Source organism: Lepisosteus platostomus, chromosome 12, assembly GCF_059453375.1.
Source record: "Lepisosteus platostomus isolate fLepPlt1 chromosome 12, fLepPlt1.hap1, whole genome shotgun sequence".
NCBI lineage: Eukaryota > Metazoa > Chordata > Actinopteri > Semionotiformes > Lepisosteidae > Lepisosteus > Lepisosteus platostomus.
This window is the reverse complement of record NC_142622.1, coordinates 9,525,604-9,550,334: the sequence shown is the minus strand read 5'-3', so window position 1 is coordinate 9,550,334 and position 24,731 is coordinate 9,525,604. Positions and strand designations below refer to the sequence as shown.

Genomic DNA, 24,731 nt, shown 5'->3' with positions numbered 1-24,731 from the left:
ATTGCCAAAGACGTTCAAGCACGATTCATCTATTCATAAATTTGACAGCTGATTTTTCTCACACTTCAGTTTTCTGCTGCATATTCATTGCTTGGAACTGCGAGACCGGGATTCTTGAGTTTCATCTTCACATTTTGAAAATTGTGAACGCGTGTTTCCTGTAGCACAGTGTCCATGTTGACGAAACTGTAACATTTACCCATCTTAACTCTATCTGCAATCAGATTAAAATTAAAAAGAAAGTGAGGTGTTCGGATCATTTGCCTTAGATTAACGTGGGTAATAGACACGCACTGTTAGAATCATCCCTCTGATACGGAGAGTAACAACATGATGAATTTTAGATGTCTATTTATATCTGGAATTTCTCCGCGTCGTCCTCAGATACGTGAAAGTGCTCTGTAATGGCCGAAGCGCAATTAAAACATGCTTAGCCATGTAGGTCGGCCCTGGTAATAATGAAGATTCATGTGACAGAATGCAAATAAAAAAAAGGAAACGAGGCACAACAAAGGATGTAACAGAACAAAGCGAGCCCCTTGTAGGCTGAACAGCGTGGATGCCATCACACAGAAGCACCGTCACACAGAGGAGAAAAGAAAAAAAACCGCCAAAACAAATTAAAACAACTGGAGAAGAACACTCAAAGCTCAGGCCCCTGAAAGCAAACCGAATGACCCCCCCTTAGTGCTTTTGAAATATGCCACATTTTAAAAGACGTAACCACAAAATTTTACAGCGGCATAAATCACTTTAATTTATCGTGTAAAGAGCGCGGCTCAGAAGTCGGATTTTCAAACTGTGCCACAGACCCTATAAATATTAAATGAATCAGAGGATAATGGCACCCAGAGGGAATATTGTGATACAGTCCGAAAAAAGGGTTATAACTAACCAAAATATGAATATTAACACGCCCTTTGTGCGAAGAGATATTTGCCTAGCTGTATTTCATCATGTGTGGCAGGATGCGGCTGTTTTACATGGTAGGGTGCAAACCTACTTATGGACGGTCTTCAGTTGTCAAAATATTCTACAACCTGAATGTATAGGAAACATGGTGTGTGGACAAAAATCCCACTCGAGGTTGATTTTTGGGTATGGACAGGGGGTACGCGACATCTAAATGAATAAATTAGGCAGGTTAGTGGATAGTTACGTTAATGTGGGAAAACTGTCAAGTGGTAGCGGTATACAGGGGTCTGCTTGTAAATAATTAATCTTTGCTCTTTATGTCTTCTTGTCGGAACAGACTGGGAGCTTGTATCCTGGCAACACGCCACGGTTTTCACAGGCAGCTGGGAGTCTGGAGCCCCGAGGGGGAGCCCTTCTCCTGCCGTACCAGAGCAGGGGAAGTTGGGGCTCCGCTGTCTCACCGTCAGTCTAGGGGCTGGGTTGCTCCAGTCTTGAGCAGCTCCGCTATAGGAGCTAAACGCAAAACAAACTAAGCGTAAAATAAACGGCAGACATCCCCCCCACCGTGCAATACTGCAAGAGAACGAAGCTTCAGCAACCCTCAGCGTCTGGTCCCTCCGCTCCGGTCGGTATTGAACGCCGGGCTGTTTCCCGCAAGCTGCTCGTTTGCGCGACTGGGAAAGCGCCTACAGGACGAGGCTACCTGTCTGGGCTGTCCAACCCGAGCCCGCCCGGGCGATGACTTGGTAAATCCGATAGTGTGGTTGTTAGTAGTAGGGGGGCTGAACAGCGCTCCAGTTTTTTTTTTTCTTCTGCCACATTTCATTGCGTTCATAAATAACAGACTGCATGCCCACCAACAGCTAAAATCCGTGATCCCCTAAATATGAATACAGAGATTATGTCGAATTTATCGTCTTTTATTATTATTTTTTATTCAGCCTTTTATTAAAATCCTTGTGGATCTCCAGATGAGACCGGCAAAATAAGCTTAGGATTTGTCTTTTTACTAAACACCGATTTACGCTTCACCAGTCTTCCTAATAGTGTAAAAAGAAAACAAAAAAGTCTATGAATTACAAAAAAGACTGTGTACAAAAAGACTATGTAAATATAGAACATACTGTGCCTTTCAAAAGTATTCACCCCCACCCTTTCCAATGGTTTTCTACGATTCTTGCCAGTACTTAACTTTTCACCCATAAAGCACCTGGTTTGAGCAGATTTTGATTAAACAATGTTCACTTACAAAGCTGGTGCACATCATCTGTAGTTCAACACAATGGGACATCATTGGAAGGGAGGAATTTTTGCAAGACGCTATGTCACTAGCTTTATTTTTCTTTTGTACCTTCAGTACCATGAGCTCAGAGCAATTTAAGGAATCAAACTCATCTAATGCCCACACATATCAATAAATGAAAAGAATATAGAGAAACTCTAATGGTGTAGGGTGGCACAGTGGATAGCTTTGTTACCTCCCAGTGTTTGGGCCCTGGGTTCAATTCTGGACCTGGGATACTATCTGTGTGGAGTTTGTATGTTCTCCTCATGCTCATGTGGGTTTCCTCTGACAGTCCAAAGACATCCTGGTAGGTTTATTGGCTTCTGGAAAAGTTGTCCATGGTGTGTGTGTGTGGCCTGTGCTAGAGTGGTGTCCTGTCCAGGGTGTACCCTGCCTTGTGCCTCTTGCTAGCTGGGATAGGCTCCAGCTCTCCAGGGACCCTGAATTGAATGAAGCAGTTGGAACATGGATGGATGGTATGGTTGTCAACAGTTTTTGTAACGAGCAATGCCAGGGTTGAAATCCCTTGACTGCTGTAACAAAGCACGTCAAATAATGAAGCAAGGAAGGCTGATGAGCTCGATGAGTCTCAGACTTCATGCAGTTGTTGCCTCAAAGGGACATGCAACCAAACACACACACATGTATAAAATTAGAAGTAATTCCACACTCTGGAATTGACATCAAGTGATTGTGCCCTAAAACTAGTAATGGTCCCTTGAAATCATTGGTTGAGCATATAGTATGATTAAGTTCTAATATGATGAAGTGTATGCATGGCGTTCCCACAAAACAACACATTAGGTTATACCATACCTATCATTCTTATGAAGCTTATGATCACAAACACATACAAGTTACTTGACTGTACAGCACGTGACTGACAGTTATACGCGTGCAGTCCCAGTACTTGTGGAAGGCCCTGTATATACAGTACAGTACACACCAGTTCTTTCCCAATCCCAGCGGTGCTGCATGTCAAAGCGCTCTGAAGTTTGAACCATGTGTGGAGTTCCTTCTGGAGAGCTTCAGGGACAGGGGATCAGCCCTTCACGGCCCATCTCTCCATCCATGGTTCTCACTGATGCGGGCCTGTCACACATCTGCCAACACTCAGATGGTGTCTATTTTTGTGTATTGTTAATTACCCACCTTAGAAATGTCTGTAATCCACTGGTACACCACTCACTGGCGTTACGTCTGTAATGGATTTGGAAAATTAAATTATGACATTCCCGTTAGTTTTCTAATTATAAGGTAATTTCAGTGTGTGTAGAAGGGCCCTTCCTTCTGAAAATAAATATTATACGAACGTCAGTATTTTAACCCTTTATGTCATGCCAGTGGCAACTTTATAGCAAAGATGATGCCTCTTACAATGAGCCCCTCAGATTTTTAAAATGATAAAGCAGATCTTTTTGATCTTTTGGTTGTAACATATGGCATCTGATTTGGATCACGATGATGGATCGTGACATTGGATTAACTGATTCACAAGAATTACAACAGCTAACCCTCTCACTACACACCTATTTCTAAGTGGTATATATTTTTTTATTTGCACGAAGACCATGATAAAGGAGACAATTACAAGGGTGGCATTTTCAGAGACAGTAGAGAATCCTTATTGTCTGAAAAACAATAAAAAACAGGATGTTCTGCGTTTTTGTCCCACAACGATATCTGAGCCATCCGTTATATGTACAGTTAAACACAAGTGTCTTTGTCTGGGCAGCTTGTGGGTGGGTAGTGGGTTACTACTACCAAGACACAATTCTCTAAATTTGCATGACTCAGAAAACAAAGTTTTGAGGAAATACCATTGCTCTGATTACTGTTTTTACTCAGACCTTGTGAGAAACATATTCTATTATTGGCGGAAAAAATTCCTGTCGATTTTGACTTGAGGAAATTTACCATTTATAGTAATAAGAAAATACTAGGCTGTTTGGGTAAGAATTGTGAAAAGGGATGTTATTCCATCTAAATATAGGCTTGTTCTTTGTCCTCCTACAAAAGGCATGCCCTATCTGTAACGAGATTTTTGGATCGTGTCCTTAATAGGGCTGCCAGTGCAAGTGCATTAGGCTGCAGAAACCCTGTGAGGACATTTCTTCCCAGATGATCTCACAGTTGCTATCTGGCTGTGGGGTCAGGTCTCTGCATGGGCTGCAGAACAATACATTAGCCTTTTCAAGCCTGCCTAGAGTGGGCTGCTGCAGGAATTATTATCTGCTTTAAGGATCCTATCAAAACACTGACCCAGGAGTTCCATTTGAGTGATCCGCAAATCCCAAAATGACAATGTCTGTTCACATCTGCGGGTTCAGTTCTTCTGTTTCTTGTTGCCTGGCCCCCACTCAGCCTTCACTGTGGCAGCAGTGAATTGTATAGCGGCCCTCATCACATCTCAGAATTTTAGGCAATGGCTTCAGATCTTCTTTTACTTGCAACATTCTCATTTTTCACAAGACTACGTCACAATTTGCATGCCCACGCAACGCCCACTGTGAAACCCCTGCATGCAGGGCACTGAGAGGGTGTATTCTGTGGTATCATGCGTCTGTCCATGCCTGCTAAGATATGTTTTTCACTTTGACTGTCAGTTACCCAGGGGAGTGCAGGCTTGTCACACTCTGACACTGTATACAATCTACCTGAACACATTTTTGACTTAATAGGTTGTTCAAATTGTCAATTCTGAACATCCTAATGGGCTGCTGACCTCCGATGACCTCTCATAACGCTTCTGCCATGTAATGACGAATTGCATGTGACAGTCGATTATGCAGCCTCTGTCATGAGATGATCAGGACGACTCCAACAGACACAGACACAGTAGCCACTCTCCGCAGGTGCCACCTGTGTGCCGATGTGATGGGGCAAGAGGGAGAACATCGAAGAGGTCTCGCTGTTCTCCACCAGTTCCTGCGCACTGATCACGGTTCGCCAGCACGCGTACTCATCCTCTGGGCATGCTTCGCATTGGAAGAGAAATCTGAGGAAGAAAGGAACAGAAGAGAATAACGGAGCAGAGGAAAGTAGCAAAGGGAGGACGAGACAGGCACGACAGCTTATTGGGGCAGCCTTCGAAGAGGGCCTGAAGACTTATCTTGGTTTTCGCTTCTTGTTGTTGTCATTTTAAAGGATCTGCTTTGCTGTGCAAAACCCTTTCATCAGTTCAACTTTTAAAAACCGCACCTTGATTTATAATGCATTGCCAGTTACTATCAGCATAGTAGAGGCGTTGGTGTTTCAACATGATTTTTGTTGTTGAATTTCATCCTCTCAGTTCTCTTGAAGAAGACTGGTCTAAGCGATCCACACTCTGGCTTGTGAAGTGGGTGTGCTGTTTCAGGAGATTTCTGGTCCTATACGTCCTAATCCGGACATTGAGAGCTTTGTCCAATGCTCTAGTCTTGCTGTTTATAACATTATTCCAAAGGAGCGGTGAATTGCATTTTAGCCCACCCTACTTAACTGCAAGTGCTTCAGTATGTTGGAGTGGAGTCTGTTGTTTTTTTTTAATTGGCCTATGAAATAGCGGCGTCCTTAGTAAAAATCAGCAACTGTTTGTGGAACTCTTAGCTCATTTTTATCACAGCCCCCACATTTCCCAGGGTCGACTCTAAAAATGTTCTTCATGTCCCGCAAACTACATGTAAAGTGACAGCAGTCGTATCCTATTCGTACTGAAAATCATTTGGCAGCACCGGGAAATAAAAATGACACTCGACTCCCCTTTACCCTGCTATAAAGGCAGTGTACATGTACTCAGAAGTTGAATGGCTTAATACTTGTCCAAATAATTACCTAATGGATGGTGGTTTTTGCATTTACTCATAAAAGGAATGGGATAAATGAGGTGCCCTGGAAATGTGAAAATGGGGAAATATATTTAGCGTATTTGCATATTCTGTGGAAACTTATACCTTTTTAATAAAATGAGAAGTTTACAGAAGGGAATAAATCTAATGCCCTCAGCAGGCAAAGTTCAGAAAAATCCCCCCTTTATGTTCCTTTTGTGAGCTCAGTTGAATGTGAACCTGGCGTGTAGCTGTGAAAGGCTTTAAAGGCTCGTCCGCAGGCCCCTGGTTCACCTTGCACCCACTGGTATAAAATATTGCGTCCACTGATTGATTACGACAATGGGTTTGGCTAATGGAATTACATATCTGCATTGCCCTTTCTGACTGTAAAGTGCTCTTGCCTTCAGCAGCCTTGTTCAGGGCTGAGAAAGGCTTGCCTTTCAGGTCAGGCTAATTAAAATTCTAATGGGTTCTCAGTCAGATGCAAATGGCTTTAATGGCAGAGCTAGAGTTCTGTTGGTGCAGTCAAAGACACGAGGGGTGCAAGGGGGGGTTGTAGGGGGGGCGGGGGGGTGAGGTTGCAGACAATTTTGGTTTTGCACAAAGGGATTAAAACTCTTGTTGCAGACGTTTCCTTTCATGGGAGTCGGGAAAAAAAAACTTTAACCTTTTCCTTTATGCCTTTTTTCGAAAATCCTTTGACTTAACATTAATGAAGGCCACGCAGGAAATGTAGAAAATGCTGCTTTTTCGTATATTTTAACAACAATTTCCACGTTTTCCTGAAAAAAGTACCGGATGTCACGTAGATCAAAGTAAGCAGCAAAGCTGAAATAATTCATCTTGTAACAACTGACCAAGATGGACCTGACAGGAATATAGAAGAAACTGTTAAACGTGTTTTAACAATTTCCTAGAGGAGTTTCGGCAGGGAAATGCAAACGCTCAGCGAAAAGCATAGCTTCCCAGTCCTAATGTTAAAGAATGATTGTCTTCTGAAAATCAAGATCAGCATGCCTCCAGCCCGACAGGATCACTTTTATAATGTTAGCTTTGTTATTCGATGCGGTGTTATATACACACTGGGCGTTATTGCAGAGTGTCCCTGCCTGATCCCTGAGCCTGATTTCTTTCTTTTTATGGTGCTTGTTGACTGGAAGTGGGCAGGTGAGCTCACCGACTCCAGAATTAAAATTATTTACAGGATGAGGCCCAGAATCTTGACAAGACTTCTATAGAAGAAACCACGTTCTTTATCCGGAAGTTTATTTGTTTCCTAATGTCAGAAACGAATATTATGGAATGCTTGAATGTAGATGCTGATTCTACCATGACAAGCTTTTTGTCTTACGTAGAAACTTTCTGTGTCACATACACAGATTATTTTGGTTTCTCTCGAGTCTTTTAATAATTCTTGACCGCTGGCTTCCCTTTGCTATTTCTGTAAAGTTTTGACAGCTTCGTGTGGATTTCCTGCAGCAGGCTTCAAACCACTGTCTCTGTGGTTCTTTTTTTCTGCTACTGGCTGCAAGAAGAATCCTGCTTGCAACTCTCATTTTGGTGGTTGAAATGCCCAAGTTGTTTCGTCTTTGGTTCCTCCACCCCTTCTTTTTTTTAAATTTATGATTTAGTAGCTAAATTAATAAATCCTGTCTGGAAATTCTTCTCCCCCAGTGAAGAAATGCTGTTAAACAGCAATGGGGTCATCATCGCATTTGAGCTTTTGCAGTAAACTGGCTGTTGCTACTGTGTCAATAGCCAGTACAAAGGAAAATACAAAATACTGTACAATGACCATACAACTTGTTAAGCAGGAGAAGAAAAAAATGAAACTAAAACTGTTTTTCGGAACTAGAATGTCAACTGTACTGTAAATGGCAGTAGAGTCATTTAGCAAAAAAATCAGAGCTACACAAAGTTAAATATTTTGTAATCCTCACCACCAGCCTGCTTGAATTTACCACATTCTGTCTAAGGAAGGTAATGCATAGTCTGTTTTTACTATTAGCAGGAGGTGAAGGAAGAAGCAGGTCTCATAGCCTTGTGGACACATATACCCAGTTCAAATGCTCATAGGAAGACGTTTCCACAGCACAACAATTAACCAAGTCAACTGTGTGGCAATGGATATGTGTTGGGAAGTTAACATGCTGAGTAAATCTGAAACAGTCTAAGTCTGCTAATAAATCACCAGCTGAGAGGCAGTCAGCAGAATCATGGTGTGTACAGAAGACACTGAGAACTAAAATACTTCATCAGGTTGGAGGAAGGAGAGATCTGAAAACACAGGTAAAAACCTTATAGAGGGTAAAACAGAGATCCCAGCAGAGGCTGAGATCCTTTTGTGTTAAAAACACCACGCACTCAAAGGATGAACATTCTGCACATCAACTGCGTTTACACCAACATCTAAGGAATGAATGGCTGTAAGGGAGACTTTTCAATATTGCGTTATTGAACCCCGGTGCGGTGAACTTCGTTGAACATCAAATAACCATTCAATAAGTCTCTAATGTCAGCAGGTTGGATAGAAATCTACTTTCTGGTTCGTTTGAAAATCAGCGAGAATCCGATTTTTTGTTATCTAACGGTCGAGTATTGAAGAGAGACAATCTAGCAGAAGACAGTTTAAGAGACTAGAGACAGTACCTGTTGCAGTTTTGGGGAGATAGCACAGTCAGCCACGATCAATATCAAGGCCCTCAGGTGAATACTGACACAATTGCACCAATATTGCAGCTACAAGTATTCAGTGGTAACGACACATCTTAATTAGGTTTGGAGTAAAGACTTAATTTGAATTAGATTGATTTATTGGCTTAATGTGGCCGGTTGAGGGCATGTCAGCTTGATCCCAAGCACGAGAGTGTCGGATCCCTCCTCCACCCTCACTCCTGGGAGCGACTGAAAGGGGATTTGAAACAATACTGAGCAAGTGGGGGGAACTAGACATGTGCTACTTGTGCACTCGCTCACCCGCGTCAGGTGATGCCCTGCGGGGGCAGCAATTGGCTCCTGTCTCAGACCTACCCCGAGGTGATTGGTGGAGTCACCAGGCACTCGGCACGTGACCTCTACAGTGAGCTTCCTGTACAAAGGTGGTGGGTTTAGGGTCTTGCCTCCTGTATTTAAAATTCCAGAAAATGGTATCGCTTTCAACCAAAAGTTAAGGAGGGAATGAAAGAAGCCAAGTTCAATCCCTCTCAGCTGTCCTAAATCATAATCATCCTCTCTACTCATTTGCAGATTTTGGCTTTTCACGCCTCTGCTCCTGCTCTCCCTGAGTTTGGCCACTCATTCTCACCTGCTTCGTGCCCATTTACTCCCTGCTCCCTGCCCCTTCTTAACTATTCTGCACTTTGTCCTCCCATGCTTCATTAATCTGCTAGTTCCCTTTTCTCCCTCACGCCTGGAGGCTCCCCAGCTGAAACACTGTGTCTCTTTTCTTTTCCTTTCAGCATGGAATAAACCTTTACCCGGTTTCCTGTGGCCTAAATCATAATCACCCATGCCATCACTTCCTCAATTAAAAAAAAGCGAAATAGCTGACGCCAGCCTACTGTATTTCTCCTTCACGTTCTTCTCTTGCAATCCTCCTACCCCCATCTCTCAGCTCTGCAGCTCCCTCCTGTTTCACTTCGCCCTCTGAATGGGGATCCCAGCCCCCTCGTCCTCCAGCCAGGGGGTCTGGCCCTCAGCCAAGCAGGTTAAGACAAATGTACCATGACTCGACACTCAAACACTTTTCAGTACTCTTCATTCTTAGGTTCTGCTATTATTCCTCATGAATTACAGACTGAGATCGGAGCTCCTGTGCTCATATAGATAGATAGATAGATAAGACTTTATTAATCCCGTAGGGAAATTGATGTGTTACAGCAGTCCAGCCCAAGACAAGCAAAACAGACATCGGAATAGTTATAAAACAAAAGACAACAAAATAAATAAAAATAAATACATAGGTGTGTGCAAAATGTGCTGATCATAGCCACTGTAAAAGCAATAAAATATGTGCAAAATGTGCATAGGTTTATACAGACTGATTGTCCAAAAAGTACAATGGAGTAAACATGCTGCCCATATGGTCATCTGTTAAGAATTCTCAAACTGCGGCAGGTGATCTTACAAGCTGCTCTGCTCATTGACTACGCTCCTGAGTCTGTGGAGCGATTGACTCAGTAATCCTGAGACAGAGTAAGCGAACAGAGCCAGCAGTCCGCAGCAGTATTAGAATCCAGCGGAGCCCAGTGCCGAGCCAGGTGACAATCTCATACAGCCCGGGCTGTCCCCTCTGGAGAGGAGTAATGAAACCAGGGATTCAGGCAGGAGCTGCAGTAAGAAAAGAAAATCCACAGTCTCGGCCCACCACCTGAGCTGCTTGCCGAGCTCGCCGGAGAGAAATAACAAGACACTAAAAGGGACCTTAAAAAAAAAAAAAGAGCTAAAAATGATCTGATATTCTAACAATTGTTGATTTTTTAGAATCATTCCATATCAGTGTTTTGGAGAAAAGCTAATGGAGGCTCTTCAGGGATAAGACACTCTATAAAATAACACTATTTTATTTTAAATATAATAATAATTACAAAATACAATATTAATTTTCTGACGGTTAAATGTAATATTAATTTGGCTGACGGTTCTACCCAAAGTGAATGAATTTATACCCCTTGATATAGCTAGGCATTTTCCTGAAAGCAGTTTGACTGAGGAATCTGCATCCAGGGTACAACAGCAGTGCTCCACCAGAGATTTGAACCTATTTATGAATTCAGAGGCCTACTCACTACTCCCACTTCATTTGTTACGAGTATATTATCATCTCTGCAATAAACTGATTGCATTTTTTTTTTAAACACTCATCCAACAAAAGTGATTGAGGGAGTAGCCCTTCTGCTTGAGGGAGTATTTACATACCATGCCATGAATTGTCACTGCACACTAAAAATACCAGCAATGCAAATTATTATCGTGCACTTGACCATAATGGAAAAGAAATCGCAATTGGTATTTTAATTACCAAGGACAGGTAATGAATAAATACCTGAAAGGAGCTAGGTGTATTTTCCTGTGGCAGTTCTGAGTTTTGTCAAACTGACCTGACATCAGTTTGAAAACGCAGTTGTGGTAATCTGAGCCAGAACTATGAAAATGTATGAAGTACACCACTGTAGACCCAGCAAGATGAGCTGATGTTGCCTGCATTGTTAATATTGATTATATTCTTTGGAGAGGGCTTGGACTGGGTTTTTACAGAACTATGGTCATCTTATTGTACGGCTGAAGTTCCAAGTAACCAGGGCAAAGGAGAAGCTCAGCAATAGAATGTCATTAGGAAGTAATATCAGGAGCACATCACACAGAGAAGTGATTATTTATTCAAGTCCAGGCCTTGAGAGAGAAAGGGTGCATCCAATGGGCACTCTCACAGCTTCCTTTTTGAATTATACCCACATCTTCTGCTGCCAGCTCTTCACCACTGAACATGACAAATTCCTTCTGTGTGTCCACTCTGGTTTTAAAGTCTTGTTTCCCACAGAGCCAGCCAAGCATTCTCAACTCAGCCTCTTGTTTCATGGTAATACACAGCCACAACAACAATATTTCACTTCTAACGGTCGTGGAGGGCGCAGTGGCTAGCATTTCTGCCTCGCCGCTCTGGGGTCCTGGGTTCGGCTCCGGACGTAGGCTGCTGTCTGCGTGGAGTTTGCATGGTCTCCCCGTGTTTGTGTGGGTTTCCTCTGGGCGCTCCGGTTTCCTCCCACAGTCCAAAGACTTCCTGGTAGGTGAACTGGCTTCTGGGAAAACCGGTCCTGGCTTGACTGTGTGCTTGTCTGTGACTGTGTGTGTCCTGTGATGGACTGGCGTCCCGTCCAGGGTGTATCCTGACTTGTGCCCCACTGCTGGCGACCGTGAACTGGACGAAGCAGTTAGAAAATGGATGGATGGTCATCTGATATCGCTAAAGAGTTTATCAGGATGCCTACTCACACTGTATGTAGAGGCTAATCGAGAGGTACCTAATGTTGAAGACCACCAGTTTCTTCCTACTGTGCCAGCCCTGTGTTGTGAAATTCTCAGGACAGGGCATTTCTTATGCCATCATTTCAGGAATACAGCATTGAGCTTTCTTTTCTAGTGTAATCTCATTCCCACTCCATGATATAAGCCTGAACGACCTTTTTATATTGCTATACAAGAATAAGGAATCAAATGTTTCAAACCATAGGTTAGGAATTTTAAACACTTAGTTTGAAAAACTGCATAAGTGTTTGGTACTAAGCCAATCTCCCACTGATTCGATCTTTCGAAGGAAAGGCTGAGACAGTTACAGCAAAAGCTGAGCATGGCTATAATTCAAAACTTTATTGATTCTCTGCATAATTGATTTAAGTCACTTCAGGCTGATGATGGAGCAATACTCCAAATGCTAGCATCCCCTTTTCCAGTTCAGTATGTCTAACATTTCTGTTGCAAATCTCACGTATTTACATTGTGTTTGTTGCACGGCTCAGTCACAGACATACCCAGCAGTCAATGCACTTGAGACGTAGCACTCAGGAACAGTACGTTCCATTTCTCATCCCCAGTGGCTCGTCCTTTTTTCATTTTTTTTGTTATTAAACCTTCAAGCATGATCCATTTGCATCGGTGGCGCGACTTTGACATTTACACTCCATCTCGAAATGCGTTTGGCCTTTGTGTGAAGTTTCATTGTTATGCAGTTAGAATGTGCTAATCCACATATATAACAGTGGGTAATACAGGCCATTAGAAGGCTCTAAAGCAGAACAGTAACTAATTTATTAGTCTAGCTTGAAACTGCCTACAGCAAAACAGTACATGGCAACTGACTTAATTTTACATCTAATGAATAGTATTTGTAATATGTTTTTTAACATACCTGCCATTTGTTGTTCCATCAGTAATTTACATGGATATATTTAGACTGATAGAAAATCCACTTTTTCCAAAACACAATACTTTATTCCTTTAGGTCTAGCTAAAGTTGAGGATTTGCCAAATATCATTTTGCAAGTTTTTAGAGATCAGGGCAGCACAACAGTGCTTGACACTGCGGTCCCACACCTCCTGGATTCTGGGTTCAATTCCACACTGGAAGCCTTCTGTGAGGAGTCTGCATGTTCTCTCTATGTTCACGGGTGCTCCGGTTTCTACCCACCTTTGAAAGACATGCTGGCTGGATGAAGTGACTCTGAATGTTTCGTGTGAGCGCTTGCCCGGCGAGGGACTGCCATGTTAGTTCAGGGTGTAATTCTGCCTAATGGAATGAGGATAGCACTTTCTTCCTCATGGTTTTGTATGCATAGGAGACTAACCAAACCATGGTGTGGAACCTGATTCGGTGAGAACCTTGCAACACCAGTTGGAATGAGTTTCTTAACTCGTTTTCATTACATCTGCTGGTCTCCTCCTTTTTCTGGATTCCCAAGTTCATACTGTACAACAAGGGATGTTTTCAAATCTGCGAAAATCTCAAAACGCAAGCAAAGGTGAGATATCTCATGAAAGAGTGTTCACCGAAGGCATTGTGGTTGTGCTGTAGAGACTACATTTAAAGAGGCACAAATTGGGTTGAAAACATGATGACGGTTCATGTTTAGGTTAATGGTTTCCCACACTGGTGCACAGAACTGACACACTGTGAAGTCTGTAAACCTTTGGTGTCACGTATGACAAGAGAGCATAAAAAGATAAATATGTGTATGAAAGGTCATTTCTGTACAAACAAAACTGCAGTGCACAAAAACACCAATCAAAATACCTTTTTTTTTTTAGGCTGACAGCGCTAATTGAGTTAAAAAAAACACCCTGCAGTTTTCAATGTTACTCCACAGGCAGGCAGTGTTACCCACAGGGTGGGACTCATGAACTGTCAGGAACAAATAGATTATTCTGGCTTGCCTGTTCCTTCAGCACACACGCCATTCCCCCCGAACACTCACGCCTGGAATATATGAGCTCACGAGACAGGGACATCTCAGTCGATAAAACGAGGAAGGTCGCAGTTGTTTTGTAGATGGGATGGAGCCCAATCCACAGTGCCAGTTAGTCTAGACTACAGATGTGAATGAGCAGCTTCAGTGCATTCATAAGTCATCCGTTGTAAATATCCCAACCAGATGTCACCACTACAAACTATCCATGTGTTGACAGAACTGCTACTGTACAAATCTGTTTGTTAATCCAAAGAACAAAACAAACAAAAAGCAAAAAAATAGGAAGTGCTATATTGCTCTCACAGCCCACAAAATTAAATACAGTGAACTTCATACTTTGATGATAAACTTCTAAGTCTAGCATAGCAATTTGATTTATTTTTTCTCAATACCTGAGGCAGAGAGATTTGTTATAAATCAACTTGGTTTGAAATATCCAAAGGAGTGCAAATTACAATACAGGGGGGTGAAACTGAAAAGGATCAATTCAGGAAAACCTTTACGAGACACTCAGAAGTAAATAAAAACTGTCTTGTTTTAGATTGGCAGTATTAATGTTTCCTGCATGTTATAGTGCAGTGAGATAGGGTTACGTTTCACCACTGGAACTAAATTGACTGAACTTTTGTGGCTTGTAATTTTAGTTTTTTGCCTTGTTGAGCTTGGCTTTAGTTCTCGGCACTGAGCAGTATTCCCACTTTTCTTTCATATTTTGTACAATTAAAGAATCCAAGTGCAGGTAAATTCATTTCAGAATGGTAAGCATTTAATCCTGCCTCTCCTGCGAATTTGTATTGAGAAACTGCTCATGAAAAGAAAACATGTCGGTAGTATCTCTCTATCTATGGAATAGTATTACCCAGTTCTCTTTTTTCTAATATGGTACGACTAAAAATACCCTTTTCTTCTTTTCTCCAATTCCAATCTGGGTCTTTTTCGCAGACTGTTCTGCATTTGAATAGGTTGTAATTGAACTGTCAAATCCATGAAGGTCAATAACCTTTGATTGGTCTTTCTTGGTAAATCAAAAGGTCTCTGAAGATTGGAAAGTAAATGGGGATTTGGGAATTAAGCTTTCTTTTCCAACAAAGAAATTAATAGCCACAAAAATTCTGAGAATGCAGTAAGGGACTGATTATTTATTAACATCTGAGCTGAAAGAACTCAATAGCCTTTTCTCTTCTTCCGTCTCAAGATTATTCCGTTCTCTAAATCTTTTGTTCCAAAGGCAAATTCCTCCATTGCAGCTGGGCTATGCAGTCTTCAGCATTGGCTATTGACGGATTAAGTTTTGTTTTGAAATGAGCTTTGTACTGTACAGTGCGTTTTCTAGGTATCGTTCCTTTTTAAGTGCTTGCAAATCCCTTTCCTAATTGGCCCTGAATTTTAATTTTTCTTTTATCTGTTTAGAAATTGTGAAATAAAGTGCCGTTACAAAAACCAACTAAAAACATCTCCCTCAAACGTACGTCTTGCATGTCCCTTTGTTGTAATATTAAACACGGCATTAAATTCTTCTTTTTTACGGCATACATATTCACTCTGTGCCTGTTTATGCATTATTGACGATTACAATTAAATTGCCTCGGCTCATCCCTCGTGTTCCTGGCGAAGCGGGAAAAAAAACAAGTGAGGAATAAAGGGAGTGCATATGTTATTGGTGTTCAGGGACAGAAATGCCACCTTTCAAACCCCAGCCCCTCTAACCTCCTAACAGCGGTGGCAGTGACATCCCTCACCTCCTCACACTTTCTCCTTCTCATTAACTTCAGCGCAGATGGCGGGTCCCTGCTTTCGCTGTGTGAGGCTGCCTGGCTGACGGTGTGGGGCTCGTGATAAACCTCTGAAGGATGAAGTCATCCTCAGGTCAGCGCCTCTTCGGGTCCCCCGCCCGTCCCACACGCAGCCCTCATTACCGGCTGAATAGGAGACAAAGGAAATTAACTCGCTCTTGCTCTTCGGCTGTATTATTTTCTCCCCGACCTTGAGAGGCAAGAAAAGGAAATGCCCTCCTGCCCACCCGCCGTCTCCCGCGCCGATCCCCGGCAGCTACACCAAGCCGCAGGAGTGGGATCGAGCTCCGTGAAGATGACCCCCCTACAGACAGCACAAACGATTAAACCCACCTCATTCGTTAGTGCTACGTTTGCGCCTGTTTGTGCCAGTGAAAGTAGCGTTTGTGCTGCTTTCGTTTCCAAGATTTTTGTGCTGCTTTCGTTTCCAAGCGCCTTGTTTTTTTCGGGGTCGTGACGTCACTCAGTCCCCCCTACAATGTTGTAGGGAAACCAAACCGGTCTCATTCGTTAGTGCTACGTTTGCTGCCTTCGTTCCCGAGATATAGCGCCTTGGTTTTCCGGTGATCACATGACCATGCATGGTGCCTTTGAACTCCAGTGACCCGGTTTGCCGGGTTCAAGCGCTCTGTTACAGTTTAGCTCTTACCTTTAACATTTAAAACATGTCGCGACATGGGGCGGGGCATTTTTTGCCGGGGTATGTCATATCATGATATGTGGACTCTGTGTCGCGACATGGGGCGGGGGCGTTTAGTCGGGGTATTTCATTTCGCGATATATGGACTTAATGTCACGACAGTGGCGCCTGGATAGTGATGCGCCAGTCGCAATGGGTATCGCGATGTGATCGTGGTGCGCGCACTCCTGTTTACTGTCAATGAGAATCTATTTTTAAAATACTTTACTTATTTGCAAAATAACTACATCGGCTTTAACGTCTTTATTGATTCACAATGTCCCATACTCTTTGAAATAAAAATATTTTTTATTTGCAGTATAACTGTCTCCGCTGCTTTCTGAAATGAATACATGGTATTTGAACAATTTTAATTGTATATTTAAGGTAGGGGAAACACCTTCGGCTTTGTACTTGAATAGAAATGTAAAGTCTATGATCATTATATTATTATGCTCGTGTTTTCAATTGTGTTTTTATTGTTAAATGATATCGATCTTGAAGCTAATACCTAAAAATGTGAATATGTGCTCTCGTGCTGTACCAGCGGTAATTTGGAAACTGGTGTCTCTTCCCCAATGAAAGGAGTACACAAGCAATACATTTTCGAGAACATGGTTAGAAATTAAAAGAAAACACATAACCCAATGAACTAAAATAGTGTAACGCTTACGGCCGACAGGGCGCTGTGTAAGAGCCGGCGTACCAGAGCGGGTGACGTCACCGCCCTTCCCTGTGATAGCAGGACCACAGCTACTGGGCTGTGGAGAGATCTCTCTTTGGCTCACGGGGCTAGGTCGCTGCAGAGAGACGCGGAAGTCCCGGGTTCGAGCCCCGGAGGGTGCAGGGGCCGACCAGATGCGGCAAGGGCGCCCGCCTGAGCCCCCGTTGCGTTACATTGGTGTCAGAAGCGGGGCGGGATAGCCCTTCGCCGGGGACGGCGATTTAAGCGGGGGAGAGTGTAACGCTTACGGCCGACAGGGCGCTGTGTAAGAGCCGGCGTACCAGAGCGGGTGACGTCACCGCCCTTCCCTGTGATAGCAGGACCACAGCTACTGGGCTGTGGAGAGATCTCTCTTTGGCTCACGGGGCTAGGTCGCTGCAGAGAGACGCGGAAGTCCCGGGTTCGAGCCCCGGAGGGTGCAGGGGCCGACCAGATGCGGCAAGGGCGCCCGCCTGAGCCCCCGTTGCGTTACAATAGTAACTCCTCCCTAAATGTAAAACTGTATTCGCATAATGGTTGCAAAGTCTGGGGTCAACAGATCAAAAGATCACAACTGAAAAGATCTGGTGGTCGTGACTTTGCTGACGTCAAATCCAGGAAAAGAAGGCGCTATATTGAAACATCCACCCCACCCGACCAGACAGACTCGGAAAACAAATCCCTCTCATTGTTTTCATCACAATCAGGATTTCAAGTACCCGTGTAGACAGTCACGTGATTGCCCGAAAAACACAAGGCGCTATATCTCGGAAACGAACGCAGCACAAACGTTACTTACAGCGACACAAACCGGCACAAATACTGCACTAACGATTGCGGTGGGTTTCGTCGTTTGTGCTGTTCGACGGGCGGGTGGGCAACTTCATAGAGCAGGGCAAGCAAAGAGGTTTGGGTCATTACACTGCAGACTGCAGAAGACTCGACTTCTCCAGAGGATCTAACACAGGCGCCCACACCTGTGTCTTCAGAGGGCAGGTGTGCCCTCCCGCTGTATTCTACACCAAGGACCGGCCGGAAACACAAAGATAAGAGGACTGTGAGCTCATCGCTTCATGTTAGCGCATAAGACCACTGTAAGTACAAACACACGGATAATGAGTTTATTAAAGAACTCAGATATACGTTCACTTCTGTTATGTGAAAATAAAAAATATGTTTCCAATATTGCCGCGGTCCTCAGGTGTGAGACGATGGACTTTCCAGTGTTGCTTCTCGGATGTATTATTTACTACACGCAACAACCTTGTATGCAGTGCCCCTTAAAAAACACCCCGGTTCTTTTTCACGTTGACGAATGGGCTTTGCATAAAAAGTGCAACAGTGGTCTTGTTCGTAAAGTTGCAGATTCGAGCCCTTTTGAACTCGTGGCTCGACTGACGGGCCGAATCTTTACACGTCCCTTGGTGCGCGTGTTTATTTAAGAAGAGACAGTGAGAAACTGATCACTTCTTCAGGTTTTTAATTCGCTTTTCGAGACTACACCCGCAACTCTTCTGATTAGTGTATGTGATATTCGTGTCAAATTTAATTTTCCTGCTCACACAAATGTTATCCTGGGGAAAATGTGTCCTAATAATATAATATAATATAATATAATATAATATAATATAATATAATATAATATAATATATTCGTCGTCAGCTACTAGTGAAAACAAAACTCACATCTGTGTGGATGTGTGTCTGTGTTTGTGTCTGTGTGTGCCCTGCAATGGACTAGCGTCCTGTCCAGGGTGTACCCTGCCTTGTGCCCATTGCTTACCAAGATAGACTCCAGCTCCGCCGCAACCCTTAATTGCAAAAAGCAGAATATGGATGGATGAACAAACTCACATGTATGCATTACTCCAGTAGCTCTGCCTACTACTTTCCCGAATCTGAGATGAGGCAATTTTCCTCATTTCAGGGAAACCTGTAATATTTGGATTGTTAAAAAAGTAACACGAGGGAGATTACAAAAAAAAAACAGCAACGTGTATCCTACTTCAGTGCACCACAGAGCAGCAGCTGTTTCAAGTCTTTTTATGAGTGATAAACTCAGATCTGAGTCATGATGCTCACGGCTGTTGACAGTTATTTTCCTCTGAGCAGATGCTTGGAGTTTTCAAGCTCTCCCTGTTTCATAACCTTCACCCTGACAATCCTGGCTGCTCTGCTTTCTGAAATACTGATGGGGGGCAATGATGACTCAGCCAAACTGTAACTTCATGCAAGATTTTAGCAACATCCAGGCGCAGGTCCAGGATTATTTAGGAATGACCTTTGCAGAATGTTTCCCTTCTCGCAATTTCTCAGCGGTTGCACGACAGTAAAACAGATATATTGCGGTCACACTGCAATACAATTTCTTCTCAAGACGGCCTGATCCATGATCTTTTGGGAGAAAAAAAAACGCAAGCTGAAAAGGGAGCATGTTTTTGGAAACATTTAGTAAAATCCTCATGACATAAAATTCACATATACGTTCTGATGTCAAGAGGGTGTCTAATGTCAGCTTACTAGTCTTTGCGATCACACTAAGTAATTTTGCACATTTGTTCAAGGCTTGGATTCTCAGTGTTATTACTGCCATAGCATGAATAAACAAATGGTGCTTTAAGTGTAGAAAACGTTAGTGCATCTATTATTGATTCTACTGTACACAGCAGCAAAGGGAACTGCAACACAGTATCAGTCAGTATCTGGTCAGTCAAAACCAGAGGCTTTCGTTCTACAAGAATGCTGCCCCTAAAAAACAATGAAGAGTTGTGTACTGTATGTGTAAGAGAGAGTATCTTAACAACTTACCTGAGTGGCTAATTCTAATTGACTGATTGCTCAACCAATGAGAAGGAAGCATGCACCTACATATCAGTCAATCATCCAATCACATATTCTGAACAATACCTACATTAACTTCATAGGCATGCATGCCCCAGTTTGCTATATATTGCTACAGTACATATCTGGTGCTAACATCCAGATGTTTCTTCAAAGAAGCCAGGTTACCAACAACATGGCTGGGTAGAATTATCAGCGGTAGCAATCGTTACATGCATTTTTCACACATATGAAAAGAGTAAATTATCTCCGACTTTTTTGTTTCTTGTATCATTTCTGTCACATTGAACTCTGAACAACATGTGTGGGGTTTTCGCTGCCTATGAGAGCACTTCTGAAACAACCCAGGAATGACATTTATTCAGTGCTTTGCTTTAGTGTGGCACATTCCCTGTATTCTGGTAAAAGATTTGTCAGATCAATAGCAATCCAATCAGTAGCTGGCAAATGTGTAGATCACATGCAACAATCCTGAAATGCAGAAATAGATGATTCTGACATTAAAGCCTAGTGAAGTAGGTAATGCAGATTTGAAATATTAAAGTTAAGATTATTTCGTACAAGTAATTAAAGTATGTATTTGTGTTTGTTCAGGAAACTAGTCTTACTAACATACTGTATTTCACATACATTCCTGGTCTTAAAAGCTAAAACAACTGAACCTTTTTACATTTTTTTAAATTAAATTTTGCAGATCTATCAAAATGCAGCAGAATTGAACTTTAATTCTCTAAAGTCCTGCACAGAGAAGACTACAAGGGGACTTGACACAAGCATTCAAAGTCCTGACAGGCTCTGAGAAAGTCAACCCAGAGAACTTCTCCAGAATCAGCAGTGAAAGATAAGTGAGTTGAATCTATAAGCAAGTGTATTTAAAACAGAGAACAGGAGCCACTTCTTGGACTAAGAAAGCAGGCTATGAAACACGCTACCCAGCCATGCTGTTTAAGCCAGTACTCTGGATTGTCAAAAGAAGTGGCTTAATAAGATCCTCACTTCAATTATCTATGAATTACCAAAAAGTAACCACATGCTTTCCTCTTATCTGTAGCTGTTCTTTTGTTCTAACTATCAATTTATTTGGATGCTACTTTTTTTCATCTTACATATTAATATTACTTATGTTATAACACATGCAGTACACTTTTCTACCTATAACTGATACAGGTGGGTTGGCTTTAGCAGCCTGTGAACATGTGAGCATGCTGCTCGTCTGGGATTTGAACCCGCAGCCCCTCAGTCCTCAGGCCTACACAGTGCTCCACACAAGGGTATTAGTGGATGGGAAGGAAAATTTACAGAGAGCTGTAGCAGTAGACCCGCCCGTAAACAAAAATGACATCAAATGAAACAAATGACAAAATGGTGAAAGTATTAAGAGTTTCTTGGAGTCGTGGCAATAAGTGCTTTGGAAAAACAGCTTTAAAAATGAAATGTTAAACCGGAAGAGAGATTTTTTTTGACCAGACTAAATGACTGTTTGCCAGGTTGCCTCTTTCCCTATTGCCTTATACGCAAAGGGTAGAGAAAGAAAAATCTTGGGTTGTTTTCCGAATGTTACTCTTTCCTTTCCCCAGCTTTCAGCAACGTTGTCTTTCGGATTTAATTTTGCAGTTCTATCAAGATGCAGCAGAATTTAACTTTAATTCTCTAAAGTCTCATGATTCATTTATGTCATACCTGCCTTTTACAGAATAATTTTCAAAGCCCTTAGGGGTTTCTATCGTATGCAATGCTGCTAAAAACAGCATAAACTAAAAATGCAAATGATAGACTGTATCCCATTCTCCATCCATGGGGACCCACTTGGATGCTCCCTGCAAAGAGCAAGATGGAAGAATGCTGGCTGTGGGTTCAAAGCTGTGCATGTAGTGAATAACAGATATGTAAGAGTATTTTCAACGCAATGCATAACTGACACTCTTTCAAATTAAAGAAAGTCAATCAATCAGTATCCTTATCTTCTGCACAGACACTGGAACTTCAGAAATTAGCTCATTTATTTTGCACAATTAGGTTTATTGAAGTGTGACAGAGAAATTTAGTATTCACTCAGGCATGAGCTGAGCAACAATGGAGGGCTGCAATTGACTAAGTGAGGCGTTTAGCCCCGTAGTATTTATTTATCAGTGTAACCAGTGTGTTATGTTTATCTCATTAAACAAATTCCAGATTTTATTATCAGGCTGCATTTGTAAGTCAACTGTGATCATTAGATCACAAGGATTAAAAGGGACTTGATTTCTGTGCAATAAGCAGAATGGTTACTTTCCAAACTTTTTCAGAAATAAGCTTTAGGCTTGTCTAGATAAGAGGTGCACGACTCCAGTCTTGGTGGGCTGTGATCCCCCAAGACCAGAGCATACCTGGTCTAGAAGGAAAAGGCCAGGCCCTCTATTCTAGGTTGATGGTCCTAATGAATGCCATAAAGCACCAGCTGTTCATTAGTAACAGTAATTTGTAGGAGCAATAGACACTTAAAAGCTACATTTCCTGTGGGAAAGATTCACTGTTACGTATTTGTCACCTCTGTAAGAGCAGCGTAGCCGCCTCTTAAAAAGTAACCAGCCACAACTGTGAAGGTCAGGCAAGTCACATCCAAATGCCATTTACCTTAAAGACAACGAGGTGAACGGAGGCAGAAACAAGGATTTCAATGCTCTGACTGCTGTATTAATGTGATTTGTGTTCCGTTAGGGACTAACCAGTCTAGTCAATCTGTAATGCACTCTCGCAAGGACATACAGTACAGTCAGTTTTCTGGTTGAATTCCTGGGCCTCCCCCAACAAAGCAGTAACCTTGTTCTGGCACACTCGCTGGCCCTCATCTCACACGCCTTCAGAACAGTATTGCACCCTCAGCGTAGCTTTGTCAAGAGGCACACAACATTCCGAGAGACCTATTGCTTAAAGTAAAGGCTGAGAAGTTGCCGTCCACTGAAAGATAACAAACTGGTTATGCACGGAACCAAGAGGCAGAAAACATAGCCACCACCTACACCAGTCACACAGGGATTTAATAAAAAACGATTGGCCAATTCAACTACAGTTTAAGTGACGGAGTGAAAATGTGAAAATAGTACTTTATTAATACAGGGAAAATAAAGGGGGTTGGGTCCATTACAAGAGAATTGGTAATTGAATAGGAAGGAAATATGGAAAAATAACTGTTGACTCAAAATTTATAAAAAAAGCATAAATTGTTCTGCCACATGGGGATTATTAAACTTCCTTTCTATTTCAAAAAGCAAGATACTTAAAAGGCACAAATGGAAATAAAGTAATTAATGAAATTGCCCTCAAATGGAATTACGGTAACTTTTAAATGAAGCATTAACACCTTTGTGAATTACACCTGAGACAGTTCCAGACGCAGTCGTGCATGTCCTGGCCATGAAATTGCTTCCACTATGCTTAGGAATTTGCCTGGAAAGTAAAAAAGTACAAAGATGAGCCAGGAAAGTTTTATGGACAGATGGGACCAAGATAAACATTTACCAAAGTGATGGAAAGGTTAAGGTCCAGAGAAAACAACAGCCAAAGCACACCACATTTTTACCACTGAAACTTTCCCCTCTAAATCCCTCTTTTTTCTTTTATACAGCAAACAAGACTTCAATGTCCCACAGGTCCTCAAACAAAAGACCCTGAGAAGAAACAAACACCCTTCCATTTGCCTACCTGAAAATGTGATTTCCTTCCAGAAGGGGTAGAAGTTTCTTAAAACTTTAAAGCCCAAATCTACTCCCTCTCAAAACCCTGCCCCATATTTTTCACACTAATAATGATGGCAGCAGAATGGATTCCGACATTTACAGAAACAGTTGATCTGCTTATGTAGAGTTGAAAATATGTGAATGTACAGTATGAAAATCATTCCATGCTTATTTACTGATGCTGCTCCATGCAGTATTACAGGGACCTGAAACACAGAGCTAATGCATGCAAGAGGTTTATCGGGGTAAAAAAATTGAAAACCTTTGACTGGAAAACAATTTTACAGGCATAAATAAAAAAAAAAGTCTGAACACCGAAAGGACAGGCAAGAACTCAAAGGAGCTCCAATGATTATTATACATTACAAAGACTTTGGTGATATCAACCGGTCTTGGTCCTCATGCAGTCCCATTTTGAGAGGTCAGTGAATACAGGTTTGTAATGTACAATGTGCCGGTTTTGTAAATAATTTGTAGATAATTGTTGGGATATCTTGGATTATGTGTTTAGTCTGTTGTTACCCTAAATAAATCTTTGTCCGTTCATTTTTTCTCCTGTTTATTACACTGTCACGGAATGTGACAGAGACAAAGTACCCGTGTGATGGCACTCGTGATAATTCCTGATATTAGTGGAAATGCCATTATCTTTAATATTTTTTCTTGCTAGGCAAGCTGATGTCAGGACAAGATTTTTGATGTTTTTTGCCATCTTTGTTTGATTTACATTACACTGGCCCCAAAAACCATTACCATATTTATGTTTGTTATTCATTTTGTTGCAGTAATTTATATAAAAAAGTGGCCAATTGGCTTTTGGGTAGTACACTCTATGCATAACTTAATTCACAATGACCTTTGTGAACGAACTGATAATTGATCAGCTTTCTACTCAGTGGCAGGAACAGGGAACTGCTACAGTATGATTTTACTGCACACAATCATTTTGTTTCTAATTATTCCTCTCAGCAATGATATTAAAATCCTGTCCTGTTTCAAAGCGCTCTGGTGAATTATGGGGTCACTAGTT

The 24,731-nt window shown here is 42.1% G+C and overlaps 2 long non-coding RNA genes and 1 other non-coding gene across 5 annotated transcripts in view; 1 reads left to right on the top strand and 2 right to left on the bottom strand.

Moving 5' to 3' along the window:
* Positions 1 to 5,008: 5,008 nt before the first annotated feature.
* The window catches only part of LOC148651046 (uncharacterized), a 43,467-nt gene continuing 23,744 nt past the window's right edge, over positions 5,009 to 24,731 (bottom strand). The window contains exons 1-2 of one of the 2 annotated variants that reach the window (XR_015925648.1): positions 15,710 to 15,842; positions 5,009 to 5,198 (exon numbers count right to left, since the gene is read on the bottom strand). This is a non-coding gene — a long non-coding RNA (uncharacterized LOC148651046). Of the gene's footprint in view, positions 5,199 to 15,709; positions 15,843 to 24,731 lie in introns of those variants that run through there. The other variant, XR_015925649.1, reaches the window with a different exon arrangement.
* On the bottom strand, positions 8,789 to 9,104 carry LOC148651048 (Nuclear RNase P). The gene has a single exon (XR_015925822.1).
* On the top strand, positions 11,643 to 24,247 carry LOC148651047 (uncharacterized). 2 transcript variants are annotated; one of them, XR_015925646.1, is made up of 4 exons: positions 11,643 to 11,791; positions 15,743 to 15,836; positions 20,680 to 20,830; positions 23,590 to 24,247. It is a non-coding gene; the product is annotated as an uncharacterized LOC148651047 (long non-coding RNA). The 2 variants fall into 2 exon arrangements; XR_015925647.1 differs by lacking the exons at positions 11,643 to 11,791; positions 15,743 to 15,836 and adding an exon at positions 17,645 to 18,239.